General features: G+C 39.3%; 1 protein-coding gene across 5 annotated transcripts in view; it reads left to right on the forward strand.

Annotated features, from left to right (window-relative positions):
- The first annotated feature begins 9,206 nt into the window (after positions 1-9,206).
- LOC124427564 (cone-rod homeobox protein-like) overlaps positions 9,207-17,785 on the forward strand; it is a 36,706-nt gene continuing 28,127 nt past the window's right edge. For 3 of the 5 annotated variants that reach the window (XM_046970617.1, XM_046970616.1, XM_046970613.1), the window contains exon 1: positions 9,207-11,042. The gene's annotated coding sequence lies outside the window, so the exon portion shown is untranslated. Of the gene's footprint in view, positions 11,043-14,945; positions 17,150-17,785 lie in introns of those variants that run through there. The other 2 variants (XM_046970614.1, XM_046970618.1) reach the window with 2 other exon arrangements.

The raw sequence follows: 17,785 nt of genomic DNA on the forward strand, positions 1-17,785 counted from the left end.
TCGATTCGTACCTCCTGTCTGTTAGAGGTGGTAGATGGAGGTGGTGGAGGTGGTGCCGATGTAGCTCGCGAGTCGGACCAATTTGCATCGCATTGTGTACTCGTTACGCCTCCATCTGCCGTCGGCTGGCACACACTCGCGTCGGCGTCGGGACACATCGCGGCGATGTAACCACCAGTATTCGTTCGCCCCGGTGCGTCCTGGCAATCAGCGCCCTGGGATAGGAGCCGTGGAAACCGCGGAAACCCGCAACTCGATTATCGTTTCTGGCATCGTTATCGTTATTAGTCGCTCCATCGCCTAGCTAACATGGTACCATTCTCTTCTACCCGCACGTCGTACCAACACCCGCACCCCATCTCTTGCCCTGAGAATCAACCCCTTCTCTATACAATTCTCACACTCGGCGATACCTTCAACCCCTCTTTCCTCTTTAACCTCTCTCTCTCTCTCTCTCTCTCTCTCTCTTTCTCTCTTCCTCTCTATCTCTTCCTGTCCTTCTCTATCTCACTCGACGAAGTCTCAATCTGATTATACGCTTTGTCAAAGCTTTAGCACCGGCAGAGAACCGATACCTTTCCATCGGTGCCGATGTACGTTCCCTTGAGTCCGTTCCGCCAGCTGCTTAATCATTAACATCGTTCCACTGTTACCGACCACCCGCTCACTCTCTCTCTCTCTCTCTCTCTCTCTCTCTCTCTCTCTCTCACACACACACACATACTCACTCACTTACTCATACGCTTGTTCACTCTGAGTCCAGGATTCCCGATTCTCGAAATGGTTTCGAAGATTGGCAGGAATAGCGATTAACTGTCGCCTCTATTGAGGAAGCACATGCCTTCTCTTAATCGACAACTGATTCTCTGGATTGAAACATTATCGTCAAAGAAAAGGAGACAAACAACTAACTAACCAACCGAACATAACCGAATGGACTTTGATCTTCAATATCAAGCTTTGATCTCATTAATTCTCCTTTGTTGATTAAACACAGCCGGCATTTAAATCGATTTAAATCTTATGTTTGTCGTTTCGGTCAACGTGTCATTGCGACAACGTAATTGTATTTACAGCGATAGATTTTTTTTAGATCCAGAGGATGGACACCCCTATCTCCTCCTTCTCCTCATCCTACCATTCCTCATTTTCGTTGAATCGGTCAGCTAACTCCTTATTCTCTGGAGATCAAAGCTCGTATTCGGGGTTTTCGTTTTCATTGTCCAAGGGAAAAATGTGTCGCTCGTAACGAATCAATTCATTATCACGTTCATATTTAAACGTCGTCATCCGTCCTAGTGGTTACGTCATTGTCATAGTGCGTTTACGACGCATTTTTTTCATTCATGGAATCTTCTTTCTCTTTTTTTTTTCTTTCATTTTTTTTTCCTTTTTTCGTTTTCGTTTATTTTATATCCTAATTACACATCGTATTGTATTAAAAACAAATGAACTAACGGGCAAACGTAATAAAATCGAACAAATCGTTTTGCTAAAAGAGAATAACGAAACGTTATCGTTTATGTACGTTCCCGTAGCTTCATTCTCGTACGTTTCTCGTAAATTTCTGATAAACGTGAAGATTATCGATCGAGGTAAGATATAATAAGATTTTCTAAGGCACGATCTTTCTACTATGTAAGTAGTCTTCTCTATGTAAGTCGTCGCAGTATCGAAGAATGGAAAACTCAGAGAAACGTCTTCGTTCATCCCCACGGATACTCGAGAACTTCGCTTTGATCTCGTGCCTACTACCCACCCTTCTCAACCTTTCTCTCTCTCTCTCTCTCTCTCTCTCTCTCTTTCTCTTTCTCTCTCTGTCTATCTATCTATCTATCTATCCATCTATCTCTCTTTTCTTCTCTTCGTCGTTTCATAGTTTGGCCGTTCGTGGCCCACCCTCGAAAATATCAACTAAACGATAACCGTATTTATTATTCATTCGTCCGCTTCGTTCTCCTCTCTCTCTCTCTCTTTCTCTCTCTCTCTTTTCCCCTATCCTTTCGACCCTCCAATTTTATAAAGTAGTTTTTCAAAGAATTTCGCGAGCGCGAAACGCCGAGGGTGAGAAAGTCTGGCGCACGATAGAGAAAAGGAAAAAAAAGAAAGAGAGAGAGAGAGAGAGACAGAGAAAGAGAGAGATACTTAGAGTTCACGATGGATACGCAATGAAGCAAAATTTGAACTTTTCTACCCTCGCATAGTTCACTCAAATACAATCACCTCTTATACGTATTCACGTTAAATCAATTCAATTAATCTCTTCATCCCGTTTAACATGCTTCGACGAAAAAGTATTCTTTACCTTTGAAACTCGTGAAATACGTAATTAATGACGATAATTGAATAGGATTAATCAAGGAAATTTTAACATATTTCATGCAATTTTCACGGGTTCGTACGTAACATCATGGCCAATAATATGAGTTATGTTTGAAGAGAGATAAAAAACAAAAAAAGAAAGAAGAAAGGAAAAAAGAAAAAAAGAAATAAATTCAGTCAAATTTTTCGGAATTAACTACAAACGAGAAATAGAAATAGATAGATAGATAGATAAATAAATAAATATATATATATATATATATATATATATATATATAGAGAGAGAGAGAGAGAGAGAGAGAGAGAAAGAGAGAGAAAGAAAGTAAAAAAAGAGAGAGAGGGAGAAAGAGAGAAAAAGAGCCACAAGCACGTTCTTTGGTTCAAAATGAATTTTCGCGCGTTAGAGATTTTTTCAAGCGCGCTATAAAATGTTTTCCGAGTATTATTTACGGTCTCTCTTTCTCTCTCTCTCTCTTTCTCTCTTTCTCTCCTTCTTTCTCTTTCGCTTTGTATTCTTTTTTTCAGTTATGTGTAAAAATGATATTTACAAAATACGTATATTTAATCGAGCTCCGTTTAAAAGTAATAAACAAATATTCTCTCTTTCTCTCTCTTTCTTTTTTTAATTTTATTTCATAGCAAAAAGAGATAGTCAGAGAGAGAGAGAGAGAGAGAGAGAGAAAGAGAGAGGTGCCAGGCTCTCGATGTTCCTAATTATGTACATATAACATACAACATGTAACATATATATATATATATATATATATATATATATATATATATATGTATGTATGTATACATATATGTACGTCCGTATAGGATGACAGCTTGATGAATTGATATTTCTATTGAAAGAGGAATGACATTGCGGTTAGTTCACGAATGTTCAAAGGAGAAAAATCGAGTAGGGAAAATCCCAGCAGAAAAGCGTTTGAAAATAAAGACACCCGACATATCGCGTTATCGAGATTAACGCGAGCGAACTTAAGCCCAATGGTTTCCGTGCTGGTTCGGAAGGTACGAAGGGATGCTGTTCGCCCGTCGAATCCGAGATATCAGTTACGCGGCTGACCTATCGCATTTTCGATATTTTCAAAGCGGATCAAAAGATAATACTTATTCCTACGATATTATCTATTTCTTTTTTAAATATATATATATATATATATATATATATATATATATATATAAATATGTATGTATGTACATATATACGATGATACATGTTAATATAACTACGGTTATATTTATTTATTATAGATTTTCGATCGAAGAGAAAGAATAGAAACGAAAAGGAAAAAATGAAAAAAGAAAGAAAATGGAAGGAAAATTGTTTTCTCTTTTTTTTTTTTATTTTCATTTTCACTTTCGTTTCATTTACATTCTTTTTCTCTACTTTATGCATTTTAATTTTCATTTTGTTGATTGAAGAATGTTAGCTTATCAGTTAGTTACGTTAGTCGTTAGTATAAAATTCGTTCGAGTCTATTCACGCCTCGAAAATAATTCAATCGCTCGTGGAAGACGGTCGGTCGGTCTCATTTCCCAAATGAAGCTAGTAGCGACTGGCATATTACGTTTAATCCGGCTCATTTTGTCTCAAGAGTCGAGTCCTCGAAATGTCTCTCTCTCTTTCTCTCTCTCTCTCTCTCTCTCCCTCTATTACTCTCTCACTCTCTGTATATATATACATATATATATATATATATATATATATATATCTCACTCTCTCTTGAAATCCCTATAGGGGGATGATGGCTGAGATTAACGAGAACCACCAAGAGAATATGCCAATTTGTAGCTCGTTTTCTCGAGATTACGACATTCTTCGTTACTTTCTTAGATATTTTTTCTTCGTTCTATCTCTCTAGTTCCTTATATTGTTTATGATTAATAATCCTATAAACTAATTTATTGTAATTCAAGATATACACATTTCATCGATTAAAAATAAAATGTGTGTATCTTTAAAATCAATTATTTAATTGAACACGTTATCGTACACGTAGACGAGTAAAATAGTATAGAAAATGTTTTTTACAATATCTTTTCTCTTTCTTCTAATATCTAACTCATTTCCGTTTCTTTCGCGATCCAATCCCCAGGATGAAGAGTTCCCAACGAAAATATATATATATATATATATATATATATGTATATATGTATGTATGTGTGTATGTATGGATTGACGAGAGAATTTCTTCGGTGAATTATTTCTATCTCACGAGCAGTCATCTTTTTCCACCCTTATTGACCTGTCACACCCATAACCGAGTATTCCTCGTCCCTAAGAATCCACCTCAGAATTCACTTCGCGTTTTAACAAACTGAATTCATCAAATTCGACACCTATCGATCGTTCACTAGCTTTTATTCTGAGAGTTTTTCTTCTGGATCAAATTTTCTTCAACATGATATCGGATTTATCATTTTCGATTACTTTATTGGTATTTAAATCCAAATTTTTCGATTAAATCAATGAACAAATTTTAATGTATCTATCTCTATAAATAATTATGTACAAACGTTTACATTTTTATATCTACGAATATTAGAGATTATTTCTGTAAAATGTTTATTCCCTTTTCTTTTTTCTTTTTTTATCCTTTTTTCAGAAGTTTTTCGATGATCAAATTCCAACGTTCCTATCAACCTATCGGTAATAACTATGTAGTCATTGGCTAATGGCCGATAAAGAAGAATGAAAGGGCAAAGATAAAAGGATATATTGACATATCCCTCGGTTCAGTATCAAGAAGGTTACAGGACAACGCCAGGATATTCTCTATATTGACACGAGAAATCCCGTGCTAAATCATCCGTCACCCTAGAGTTCAACCCGGTGCCACGAACTTAAGTCCCTGTCTGTCTGTCTACCGTCACTCAAGGACACGTTGCGATTCACGCCCCTACCATACCCTACCCTACTCTATTCTATCCTCTCCCCACCTCCCACACCTTTTGCCATGAAGCTCTTTCACACAAAATGGAGTATTATCCGAGGTTAATCGTATTTCGAGGGTCGAATTTATTAAAAAGACATTGTCTAGATTGACGAGAAGAGTTTGAACATCTTCGCTTGAACATCATCGTTTATAAAATAATTTTATCCGTAAACTATTGTAAGGTTTTATTTGAACTTTATCAGATCAATTGAAACTTGAAAGGATTAATTCTCTCTCTATCTTTCTCTCTTTCTCTCTCTCTCTCTCTCTTTCTCTCTTTCTGTTTCTTTAACACGTTGGATAGTTTTATAATAAGAAAACTAGGATCGAGAAGGGAGAAAAGTAGACAAGTAAATAGGTTGACCTAATAAAGGATTATTGAGAGAAAAGGTTGGAAGAAAGGATGAAGAAGGAAAAATGTGATGAAGAAGAAGAAGGAGAAAATAATGATGAAAAAGAAGAAGAAGAAGATGAAGAAAGTGATGATGAAGAAGAAAAAGAAGATGATAATGAAGAAGAAAAAGAAAAGGAAAAAAGATGATGATGAAAAAAAAAGAAGAAGATAATGATAATGATGAAGACGAAGAAGAAAGAAAGAAGAAGGATAAAGGAAATGACTTACATAGATGGTGGAAAGTCGAAGGTGGCTGGTTCGATGCGGCCGCGCGTTGCGACGAGCCACGCAAAATTCTTTCGCTACCCTCCCTCGAAATGCTTCGTTCGACGGAAGCTGGAGAAGCTTCCACCACCAAGAACGCAACGACTACCTACCACTCCGCTTCAGGATCGCCTCTTTCCGTCCTTCTTCGCCCTCTTTCGTCACTGCCGGCAGCACCCCCTCTTATTCTCTCTCTCTCTCTCTCTCTTTCTTTCTCTGTCTATCTCTTTCTCTCCTCGTGGATTCCATCCTGGAACACGGCCTCTCCGCGTTTCGCAGGAGGAACATGGCTCCCAGGCAGGATCCATCCGTATAGCAGCTAACCCCTCTTCCTCCTTTACTGGGAGAGCTGTCCCACCCCGTTACCGCTTGGCCCCTCGTTGCATTTTAAATCAAAGCCCCGGAGGTAACGCAATCACCAGGCATCACGACGCTTCCACAATTTTCTACTTTAAGCTACTTTATGTATTAGTACCTACCTACCTACCTACCTACCTCTCTCTCTCTCCCTTTCTCTCTCTCTCTCTCTCTCTCTCTCTGCCTCCGACCGTTTCACCGACCCCTCTCCTCTCTCTCTCTCTCTTTCTCTCTCTTTCTTCTCTTCTTCTATCTTTCCCTTCCTTCTCCTTCTCCTCGTTTCTGGCAGTACCTACATCGTTCAGGCGAACAGTCTTTGCACCACCACGACTATCACTACCAGTACTACTATTACCGCTTCACGGCTACATTAGTCTACCTCTCTCCTTGCCACAACTCTTCTTCTTCTTCTTCTTCTCCTTCCTCCTCCTTCTCTTTCTATTCCTTTTCTTTCTCTTTCTCCTCTTCTCCTAGTTTTTCTCCATCTTTTCTCCTACCTTTCTCTCCGTCTAGAGTCGATTTTCTACGCTTCGACGGTTCCACCCGCTTAAGAGAAGAGACTTCGTCGCGTAACGCTCAACCCTCTTCGCTTCTTATCCAACAGCTACCTAACAAGGTTATTTTATTAAACAACCTCCGTTACTCGTTCGCCAATATAGCCGGATTCTACGTAGGAAGTACCGTTGGATGAGCGAAAATTCAACAAACGACCGGACGAATGCTAATACATTCAGATTGTCTATACGTGTGTGCCATGCGTGCGTGCCTGCGTGCCTACGTACGTGCGTACATACGTGTTCATGTTCATCTCGCGTTTACTACTTAATAGGGGATGATATATTCTTTGATAAAAATAAAATAAACTTGTGTTACACGTAAGATCACGGAATATTTAAATTTCAATTCCTTTTTTTTCCTTTCTTCGTTTCTTTTTTTCTTTTTCTTTCTTTCTTTTTCCTTTCTTTTTTCTTGTTCTTTCCTTTTTTTTTTATTTTAATCCTTATCACTTCGCTGCTTTTAAGGATCGAAAATATCTGCTCGCTTGGATATTATCCCGTCGATATTTGTTGTAAAGAGTGTAGAAAAGAACGAGATAGGTAGATAGATAGATAGATAGACAAAGAAAGAGAGAGAGAGAGAGAGAGAGAGAGAGAGAGAGAGAGAGTACTTTTCGTTCTACTAAAGGAAAATTAACTCTGGTAGATCGCCTATTGTGCCAGATTAGATGCGTTATTAATGAAACGAACATTGTCAACGTGTACGAACGACACGTTGACGAAGCAACGACGATAGTGAGATGGATAATTGAACATTTTCGGGACACCCCGTGGCAAATTGGATGGATAGAGAGAAAGAGAGAAAGAGAGATGATGTGATAGAGAGAAAGAGAGAGAGAGAGAGAGAGAGAGAGAGAGAGAGAAAGAGACAGAGAGAATAAGAGGTTCTGGGATAGTTAGGTACATGCTATGTAGGTGTAGGGTGGTAGCATGTGGCATGTAGTTCGCAAGCGTGGCGCGGTGTAATCCAGTCACCACGTAACGCGATTATCCTCCTAACTCGGTCTCTTCCTCTTTCTCTCTCTCTGTCTCTCTCTCTCTCTTTCTATCTTTATCTCTCTCTATCGCAGTTCCGTCGGTCGCGAGCGAGCAAGCGAGCGAGGGCGCGCGCGCGCCCGCGCCCGCGCACCCTCGGTACCGTCCATATCTTCCTTCCCTTTCTGTCTCGTTGGAAACCCGAGTGAGTATCCCTCGAGGGCATAGAGAGAGGATCGACGAGAACGAAGAACGAAAACCTGCGCGTGGATAAGTGCGTATTCGATATCTATTGCCATGTAGCTATTCAACCGCGGTAACCATTGTTGGTTGACGGATGAGAATATTATTACGTTCGTTCGTTCTTTCTTTCTTCATCATCTCGATTTATTTATCTGCTTTTTCTTTTTTTCTTCTTTTCTTTTTTCGTTTTTCTATTCTTTTCTTTTCTTTTTTTTTATGATTTAAACACAGAAACAGGAAGAAAGAAGGAACACACTCGGAGACCGGAGGTTCCTTGAATCAAGAACGGATTTCATTTTTATGTTTCATTCTTTATGCATGCTAAATTCGAACTTTACGTTCGTACTCGTTTCTTCTCTTTTGTTACTTACTTTCCTTTTTTTTTTTAACCTCTTCTTCTTCGTCTTCTTCTTATTTTTTCTGTCTTTTTCTTTCTTCCTTCTTCTTACCTTACCTTATATCTCTTTTTCCTATTCTTCGCGAGACAATATGGAATAAGGTATCTATCGATCGATCTTTCCCGATAAGTGACAATCTCGTGAGTTATCGAATTCCCCGAAAGTTCTCCGGGTATCTATCCGATACCGAGAAGAGGAGTTCGGAATAAGATTTTCGGGGGATCGAGCTAGGGATATTTCGAAAGCTGTGTTAAAGAAACAAGAAAGCTTCGAGATCGATATAATAACTAAATATAGAGAACACGTATTGAAAACTATTTTTCGAAAATCTGAAATAAGACAACGAAATGATGCTTACGATCGGTATATAACCGCACGTGGGCATACTTACTTTTACATGTACGTGTACGTGTATGAAAAGGTCAAGAGGATAAAAGAAAACTCAACATAGATAATACGAGACAGTATCGAGAAGCGTGTTATAAGGAAGGATAGTAGACTATGGTAGGAGATAGAAGAACCATCCAATCTTCCTAACAGAATGAATAAGAAACCTAGAGACGTGGGTACACCTGATACATAGGAGAATTGCTTTGGACGAGGGGTAAACACGATTTACACTATGATGACTATCCACTGTCTCTCTCTCTCTCTCTCTCTCTATATATATATATATATATATATATATATATATCTCTCTTTCTCATTGAAAAAGCCATGCCAGAAAGTAGCGGAAGAAAGAGATACAAGGAGGAAAGAAGACCGGAGGAGAGACTTCCTAGAGAAGTAGGGATGTTTGTCGTACGCGTTATTTGCCCAATAAAACCACGTGGTGGGCTCTGGCAGGCTTGCGTCTCACGAACTAGGAGGGTAGACGATCAACGTGGTGGAAGAGAAGGAGAAGGAAAGAAAGAGAGAGAGAGAGAGAGAAAGATAGAAAGAGGGAGAGAGAAAGAGATAGAGAAAGAAAGAGATATAAGAATGGGGATGGACGAAAGAGATAGAAAGAGACAGAGAAAGACAAGGAGAAGGAAAAAGACAAAGAGAAAGAGAGAGAGAGAAAAGGGACGGTGATAAAGACTCGAGAGTAGGGGAGTTAGTGAGAAAGAGAAGGAGACCAAGAGAAATCAGAGACCACGCCTTACGAGCCGGTCGGCGCCTGCGTGGTTCCGCCTATCGAGCACGCTTTCCTCCGTCAGCTATCGTCCGCAGGGACGATGATATCGTCCGTGACACCGTACGCGACGCACTACCGAGCTGGATCCCATTCGTACGGATTCGTCGATCACGCATATATATATATACATACATATATACATACATATATATATATGTATACGATCTTGCCGAGAAGTTCATTGTTGTTATTACTTTTCGTTGTTGTTTTTTAATCGGATTTCGATCTTCGTATCTTTTTTTAATCGTTTCCTTTCCGTTTCTCCGACTTCGTATAACATATAAATTTTCGTTCGCGTCGATAACGACGATAAAATCTTTCTTTCTTGTTCGCGTCTTAGATTTCAATTTATGTATATAATATATATACATATATATATATACAGAGAGAGAGAAAGAAAGAGAGAGAGAGAGTACGTAAATACGTATAATTATTTCTTAAAGCCAATCGCGAATAATCTTTGAACGTTTCGATATAAATGTGTGAATAATAATCTAACGAAAAATTCAACATACCGTCAACGTTCGAGATATATTGTCTCGTTTAATTCTTCGTTGTTTGTTGTTTAATGTTGAGTTTTAGTCCATGGTGACTTGACAATTTGGTTATCCAAGAGAAAATGCGTGCGTGAGTAAGTACTTGTATACTTACTTACTTGCTTACTTAATTATTTACTTACTTACCACGTGAGACGACGTTGTCGCGATAACTGAAGATACGTTATTCGATTCCGGTGGACCGCCTGCGTGACTTCGTCGAAATAATAAAGGACGATCTATGATCGATCCGTGATCTAAAGATCGATTTTTTTAGATAAGAGAAAAAGTGAGAAAAAAGATAAAAAGAAAGAAAGAGAGAGAGAGAGAGAGAGAGAGAGAGAGAGAAAGAGAGAAAGAGAAAGAAAAAGAGAGAGAAAGAGAGAAATGCTAACCGTTAAGATTTTCGATAACGTCGTTGTGTATAACGCAAGATCTTTTTTCGAATATCTTACGGAGGATAGATTTCAACGATCAGAAGAAGATCGAGAGGAACAATAGAAAGATTCGAATCCGGTGAGTGACGATTTGAAACATAAGAAAAAAAGATTATATATATATATATACATATATATATAACTATAATATATATATATATAACTACGTGAAATTCGTGAAGAAGAAGTTCGTGATCGATCGAACACGTTATTAGATTCGCGCGCTTTCGTTCGCGCCATTGGATTCGCGCAAAGGGCGCGAAAATCTTCTCAAGTTCCGCAAAGTTGCGGAGGAGATCGGGAAAGTGTTGTTCAGCCACGAGTCCAGGATTCTCACCCCCGGAGGCGGCACCATCTCGCCCGGGGGCGCGGGGCCACCCGCGAGCCCTTCTTCGGGACACTATCGTCAACAAACACACAGTCCACCCTTGGTCAAGGTAAATTATACTTTTGCAATTTTTTTTTTCACACTCACCACACACCGCACGAGTTCTCTCTTCTTTCTTTTTTTTTTCCTTGCAGTTTTTATTATAGTTGTTGTTGTTGTTGTTGATAATGATGTCGGATTTTTTTTTCCTCAACGATTGGCACTCCATAGATATTTATAAAACGAACACATATTTTTTATTCTTTTTCTTTTCTTTTTTATAAAAATTTCTTCATTCTCGGTGTGACCACGTTTTTGGGCTGTACTTGAGATTTAATATTTATTTATTGTCCGTCCGGATTTTTTCCAAAGTGTCAAGTAGCCTAGGGAAAAGAAAGAAAATAAAAGAAAAGAAGAAGAAGAAGAAGAAAAAATGATGTTCAATCCGTCGGTCTAAAAAAACGTCAGAAAATTCATAGGATTTTACTTTTCTAACAAATGTTTTTCGTCGCGCGTTCATTACTAAAGAGATTGAATAATGGGTCCGGAAGAGAGATAGATGGTTGTTTTTATTCCTAAATATAGTGTCTGTATTCATGTGCAATTGTAACGCGTTGAAATCATTGGTTTTATTCAAGGGACTGCGTGAGATACGAGATAAGATTTTATATACCGTTCAAGATTAGATTCAATATCGTTCATTATGAGAATTCATTTGTTCAAGGTTAAAATCACAAATTGTATCGATGGATTGTCGATTGGGACAAACACAATACGATATCGATCTTACTTACGCATTATCATTGGGTTAGGAAAAATTCGTCTTTTCTTTTTCATGGTCGCATGATCGACAAGATGATATCTTCTTCTTTTTTTTTTTTTTTTCGTTTTTTCTCTCTTTTTTCTTTACGGAACAAGACAAATCGAAGAAAAATTTTGAAAGCGAAGTGAGCATGTAAAGGCGGGGGGGAAAGATAAAAAGACGAAAAAAAAGAAAGAAAAAAATAAAAGAAAGTAATAAGAGGGAAATAAGTAAATAGTAAGTAGGTAGCTCGTGGAAATTGATTAGAACCGAGTGAGAATAGAAGGAAGGGTAAGAAAGAAATGGAGAAAGAGATAAAAAATCAAGGATAAACGAATGGATATCGTTTCAGACAAACGAGATAGGATAGATATCCTAGGATATAGGATAGGTCGTTGCGAATAGAGAAAGAAACATTAGTGTCCTCTTTTTCTTCTTTTTCTTCTTTTTTTTTTATGGTCACGTAATGACGAGAGGATTTCTATGGAGTAAGAGAAATGATGGAAGGAGAATGGGGAAGAGGAAAAAGGTAGGAAAGAAAAATATCAAGAAGGAAGTAGATTGAGAAGCGGATAAGGACAAAGTTAGAAGAAGAAAGATCGAGAAAAAGAGAGAGAGAGAGAGAGAGAGAGAGAGAGAGAGAGAGAGATAAAGGGAAAGAGAAGTCGACGATGATGGGTATAAGGGCGGTTGTCGTGGCTCGTTTTCGTCAGGCAAGAGAGGGAATCCCTCGGGGTGCCAGCCATGCAGCAGCTGTCTACGGCGAAAGCTCTCCTTAGAAAAGAGAGAAAGCTCGTTGGAATTTAACACGGAACGATTCTTATGCTTTCAGGATTCTTCTTCTTATATTTACCCTGATAGATACATATTTCGTCGTCGAGAATAACTCGACGGGTTTAGGCTCGAGTTCGGATTCGGGCTCGGTTTCGAGCACGTAAGCGAGAATATACCATCAAGCTTTCTCGAAAATATTTTCTGGTTGGTTAGTGAGTCTCTCGCTAATATTTATTATTTCAATTTCGAAAGGAAAAGAAAAAAAAAAGAAAAAATTAAGAGGAAATAGAGAAAAAGAAAAAGAAAAAAAACGTAGACAATTCATTCATAACGAGTTTTAGTCCATAGGAAAAAGAAAAGGGTCGAAGGGTTTAATGCGGCCCTGTTGAGGCACACGCGCGCACCGACCGTCCAATACTTTCGTTGTGATTAAGCTTAATTCGTTCTATCTCTCTCTCTCTCTTTTTTCTCTTTCTTGCTCTCTCTCTCTTTCTCTCTCTCTTTCTGTTTTACTAAAGAAGCAAAGCCGAAGAGAAGACGTCGCGCGTTAAACTGCCGCAGCGTTGTTCGCTCGCGCTGTCTGCCATCCAATCCTGCCAACTTAACCTCATTAATAAATTAATTAGATATTATTGTGTTGGCAGCCAGGGAGGCAGCTGCGGGTCTCTCGTTCTTCGCTTTCTTCTCTATATTCTTCGTTTTCTCTTTCTTTCTTTCTCTCTCTCTCTCTCTCTCTCTCTCTCTCTCTCTCTTTCTTTCTTTCTCTATCTTTTACTTCATCTCCAGAACTGTACGAACCCGCAGATGATGCTTAGAAACCATGTTCGCGAGGTCGAGACCTGTGACGTCACTTTTTCTCGGGACGACAATGCGTCTCTATATACTTTTCTACTGCCTATTTGTTACCCGCACATTTTCTTTTTTTTTTTTTTTATTTCTTCTTCTTTTCTTCCTCCTCCTCCTCCTCCTCCTCTTCCTCTTCTTCTTCTTCATCGTCTTTGTCTTTTTCGATATCTAACGATCACGATCTCGATCTTTTCTTTTGAATTCCCACCTCTTTACCATTATCCCCCTTCTGCGAGCTTTTTAATTTCATCAATTTCAATAATAACAATTTTTGATAAATCAAAATCGTTCGTGCGTACGTCTCCCAAATTTCAATTGTTTAATTTCTTTTTTTATTTTCTTTTTGTTTGTTGTTTTTTCCATAATCATAACTTTTGATAAATCGAAAGCGTTCGTTTATGTACTTAGATATAAATGTTGTGTTTTTCCTTTTTTTTTGTTTTCTTTCAAAATCCTTATCTATGAACGATTAAAATGTCTCTTTGATGATAATAAAGCGATCTAAAGAGTCAGTATTACATAGATTGCGTAGGAAAAGTTCTCGAGAGTTGGCGAAGGTCGTAAAGCGTATCCTGGTCAAGGAGTCGCTCGTCGCGTTGCTGCTCATTATCAGAGTAGCATGGCGACTGGTAATGACAAAAAGCACATGCAGCATTATCATTGCGGAGTGTATGGCATTAAACTGTAGGGGGCCAGGATTAGGATGTCGGCCATTACCGCGCGTCACTGACCGTTTATTCTACGCCGTGCACGGTGTGGTGACTTCCTCTAGACGCGTATGTATGCCTACATAACCGGAGGATGAGGACATTCGCGAGGCCGCCGTGAACACAAATCATATTTCACCTTTCGATATCATGACATTTTTTTTTCCTTCTTTTATTAGAGAACGAGTATTCACGAGCTGCTGTGATTAATATGTTCCTATTCTTCTTTTTTTCTTTTTTTTTTTTCTTTCTTTTTTTTTTTAACGTCACGTCAATCGTTACAAATCCGAAAACTTCCTTTAATCGTATAAGTTAGAAAGATACTTTTCGTACGAAAAATAAAGAAGAAACATTTTTCGAATGTCAAAGTAAAATAATATATATTTAAATAATATATTTTGAATGTCAAAGTAAATATATATATATATATATTTTTTCTTTTTTTTTTAATTGACGACAAAACAATAAGACCGACACTAAATCGTTCGATGTTCGACAAATTTCAAACGAGTACCTAGGTACATTTGTACATACATAAATACATACATAATACATATATATATATATATATATATATACCTAAGTACATATATACGTATGTATAGCTATATGTTATATAGCATACCATGAGAGGTCTTTTACATGCTAACGGCTCGCGTAGGCGTAAAAGGGAAGAAAATTAACTGTAATAAGCAAATTATTTAATATAAGGAACGGCGGCACGGTCTCGTGCATGCAGAGATAGATATTACAGTTGGATACAATTTACAATTTACAATGTAATTCGTAGGTATAACGATATCACTTCGAGCAGTGGTACCCAAGTGTATTTGCATATCGAACGAAATTTATGGTATTTTAGTGGTACGCCCGTTACTCCTCGTAAATATCGTTTCTCGCGTCCACAAGGCAGCGCGTGACGCGCGACCGCGCGCGCGCAATACAGAGAGAGAGAGAGAGAGAGAGAGGGGGGGGGAGAGAATGAGTGAGCGAGAAACATAGAAGAGAGGGACAAAGTCAGAAAGATATTTTATCTCGTACGCGCGAGTCGGGGTTCCTGTCGGAAGATGGCGAGCGATTTTAAACGACGTAGGCTAATTTCACGATTGGAAGTGATTATCACGATGATTGATCGCCCCTAAGCACTCTGATTGCCCTTAAATTGATCTAACCATACGTAGAGAGATAGAGATGGAGAGACGTGGTGATGGAAAGAGAGTTGTAGAAAGAGAAAGAGAGATGTAGAAACATACGCGCGCGCGCACACACGCACACACACACACCCACAGAGAGAGAGAGAGAGAGAGAGAGAGAGAGAGAAAGAGAGTCGTGTTTGCATTTGCAATTGGGCATTTCATTCCCGCGGGTATGTTTGCAAAAACTTTCCGTATCCGGTAACGTCGGGAACACCGAAATTGGCCCTTAATCGCGGTGGCGCCACGCGGCCATGAATAATTGGTCGCGTCAGGAACGAATTCGACGACGGATAATGCAGCAATCCACGAATCGGCGCCTATCATTTATTCAATGGCTCGTAGCTGGTCGTGGCCGAAGCCGTGGATTTGCAAATAGCATTAACTTGCGCCCGCGCGCGTTACTCGCTCTGCGCACGTGTGCGCGACCGAGTGAGAGAATAAAAAAAAGGATGACTTCAAAAAGGGAGAGATAGAAGGATATATATTCGCGGTCGAGGATCAAAGCGTAGCCGCAATTTCGTAGTAGTCGTCGTCGTCGTCGTCGTCACCCGCCTTCCTCCTAAATAACTTTTTTCCTCCGCCCTTCTCCTTCCCATCCATCTCCTTCTCCTTCTACTTCTCCTTCTCCTTCTTCTCTTTCTCCTTCCTCTTTTCCTTCTTTTGCACTGGCATTTTATATCTCATTAACGTAATACCCTATGGCATTGGATGCTTCGCAACGCCGTAAATAAATTTTCCTAAATTTAAGAGTGCTCCCTGCGCTTGAACCTTCGACGATATCTTATTTTCTCGTAAATAGGAAGAAGGAAAAGAAGAAGAAAAAAGAGAAGAAGAAGAAGAAGAAGAAGAAGAAGAAGAAAAAAGAGTATGAAAATAAAGTGGGGGAAAGAGAACGTAAAGGAGATCACGAGTTTTGATTCGATAGTAGACGATCGATCGTTGGACGATCGATTCGTAATCCGATCGATTCTAAACGAAGAATATTCGATACTTTACCGAGCTTCGCTCGCTTTAACAAACTTCGTTTCAGTATTTCTCTCGCGCGTTCCTCTACGCGCGTATCCACCAAGGAACGGCTGGAAAAAAAAGAAAAGGAAAAAAAAAATAGAAAAAAGAAGAAAAATGTAAGGGGGGGGAGAGCAAAAAGGAGGAAAAAAGAAAAAAATGGAGAAAGAGCGATTTATATGCTCTCCAATTTTCCGTTCATCCTGCATACCGAAATAAGCGGGTTAACGTCGGACGAAATAGAATTTCTATTCGGACGATTGCCCGTTCGATTCTCTGGCTTGGACAGCCAACGCAAGAGACATAAAGAGAAAAAAAAGAAAGGAAAAGAGAGAGAGAGAGAGAGAGAGAGAGAGAGAGAGAGAGAGAGAGAATTTAAGTCACGATTGTTAAATCGACGCGGTCAAGTATAAAACCGATAGAAAGAAATGGGGTTTGGAAAGGATGGGTGGGTGAGGTGGAGGGTAGACCGGTAGAGTGAGAGCTTCAGACTTCAATAAATTACGTGTGATACTGTAAGACTCCTCCTCCTCCTTCTCTCCCTCCTTCTCCTTCTTTTTCTTGAAGCCAAAGGAGATAGAGGAGAAGGGAAAGGGGATCTTGGCCGGGTGAATGGAGTGGCGGGATGGGACAGGGAGGAGGGACAAAGTTTCTTCGCACGAGCGAATGTTGGCGCAAATTCTTGCGAATGAAAGGGCACACGCGATACGCTGTACTGGACACGCCTGCTTTCCTCTTACAGAGGGGCCGCTGCATTTCGAGTGTGAAAGAGGAAATAGATTCTGGGATAAGTTCGAAGAAGAAAAGAAAGAAATATAGGGAATCGTAAGGGCGAAGAAAAGAGAAGGTGAGAAGGAACAGTTTCTCTCTCTCTCTCTCTCTCTATGCTTTTCTATCTCTTTCTCTTTCTCATAGACACATATACACACACGCACACACGTATCACAGATATACAGACGTACATACAGAGCAAGCACTCCTGTTTTATGCTTTTCGACTTTTTCAAGATTTATCCTCGACTCTTTTTCGCTAAATCGCTTTCCGGGCTAAATTTACGGTCGGGCAATAATATAGTAGAGACGTAGTGTATGTGTATATATGTGTGTATATATATATATGTATGTATGTATGTATGTATGTATGTATGGATGGATGTAGCTGTGTGAGCACAAGGATGGAAAAAGGACCTAGGTACATCGTTCGTAGATAGGTATAGGTACAAGGTATAGGTATAAGCGAAAAGAGGAAAGCAGCTCCAGCGGTCCGAGTAACGGGGAGGCCACATTCATTCTCGGCACGTTCCCGGCTTCTTCTCTAGCTGACTGACTGCTTCCATCTCTTCTTCCTCCTCGTGCACCGTATCTTTTTCTTCCTTCCCTTCTTCCTCTTCTTCCTTCTCTTTCTCCTCTTTCTCCTCCTCCTCTTCTTATTTCTATTCTTTTTCTTCTTCTTATTTCTATTCTTCTACTTCTTCTTTTTCCTC

Source organism: Vespa crabro, chromosome 10, assembly GCF_910589235.1.
Source record: "Vespa crabro chromosome 10, iyVesCrab1.2, whole genome shotgun sequence".
Lineage (NCBI taxonomy): Eukaryota > Metazoa > Arthropoda > Insecta > Hymenoptera > Vespidae > Vespa > Vespa crabro.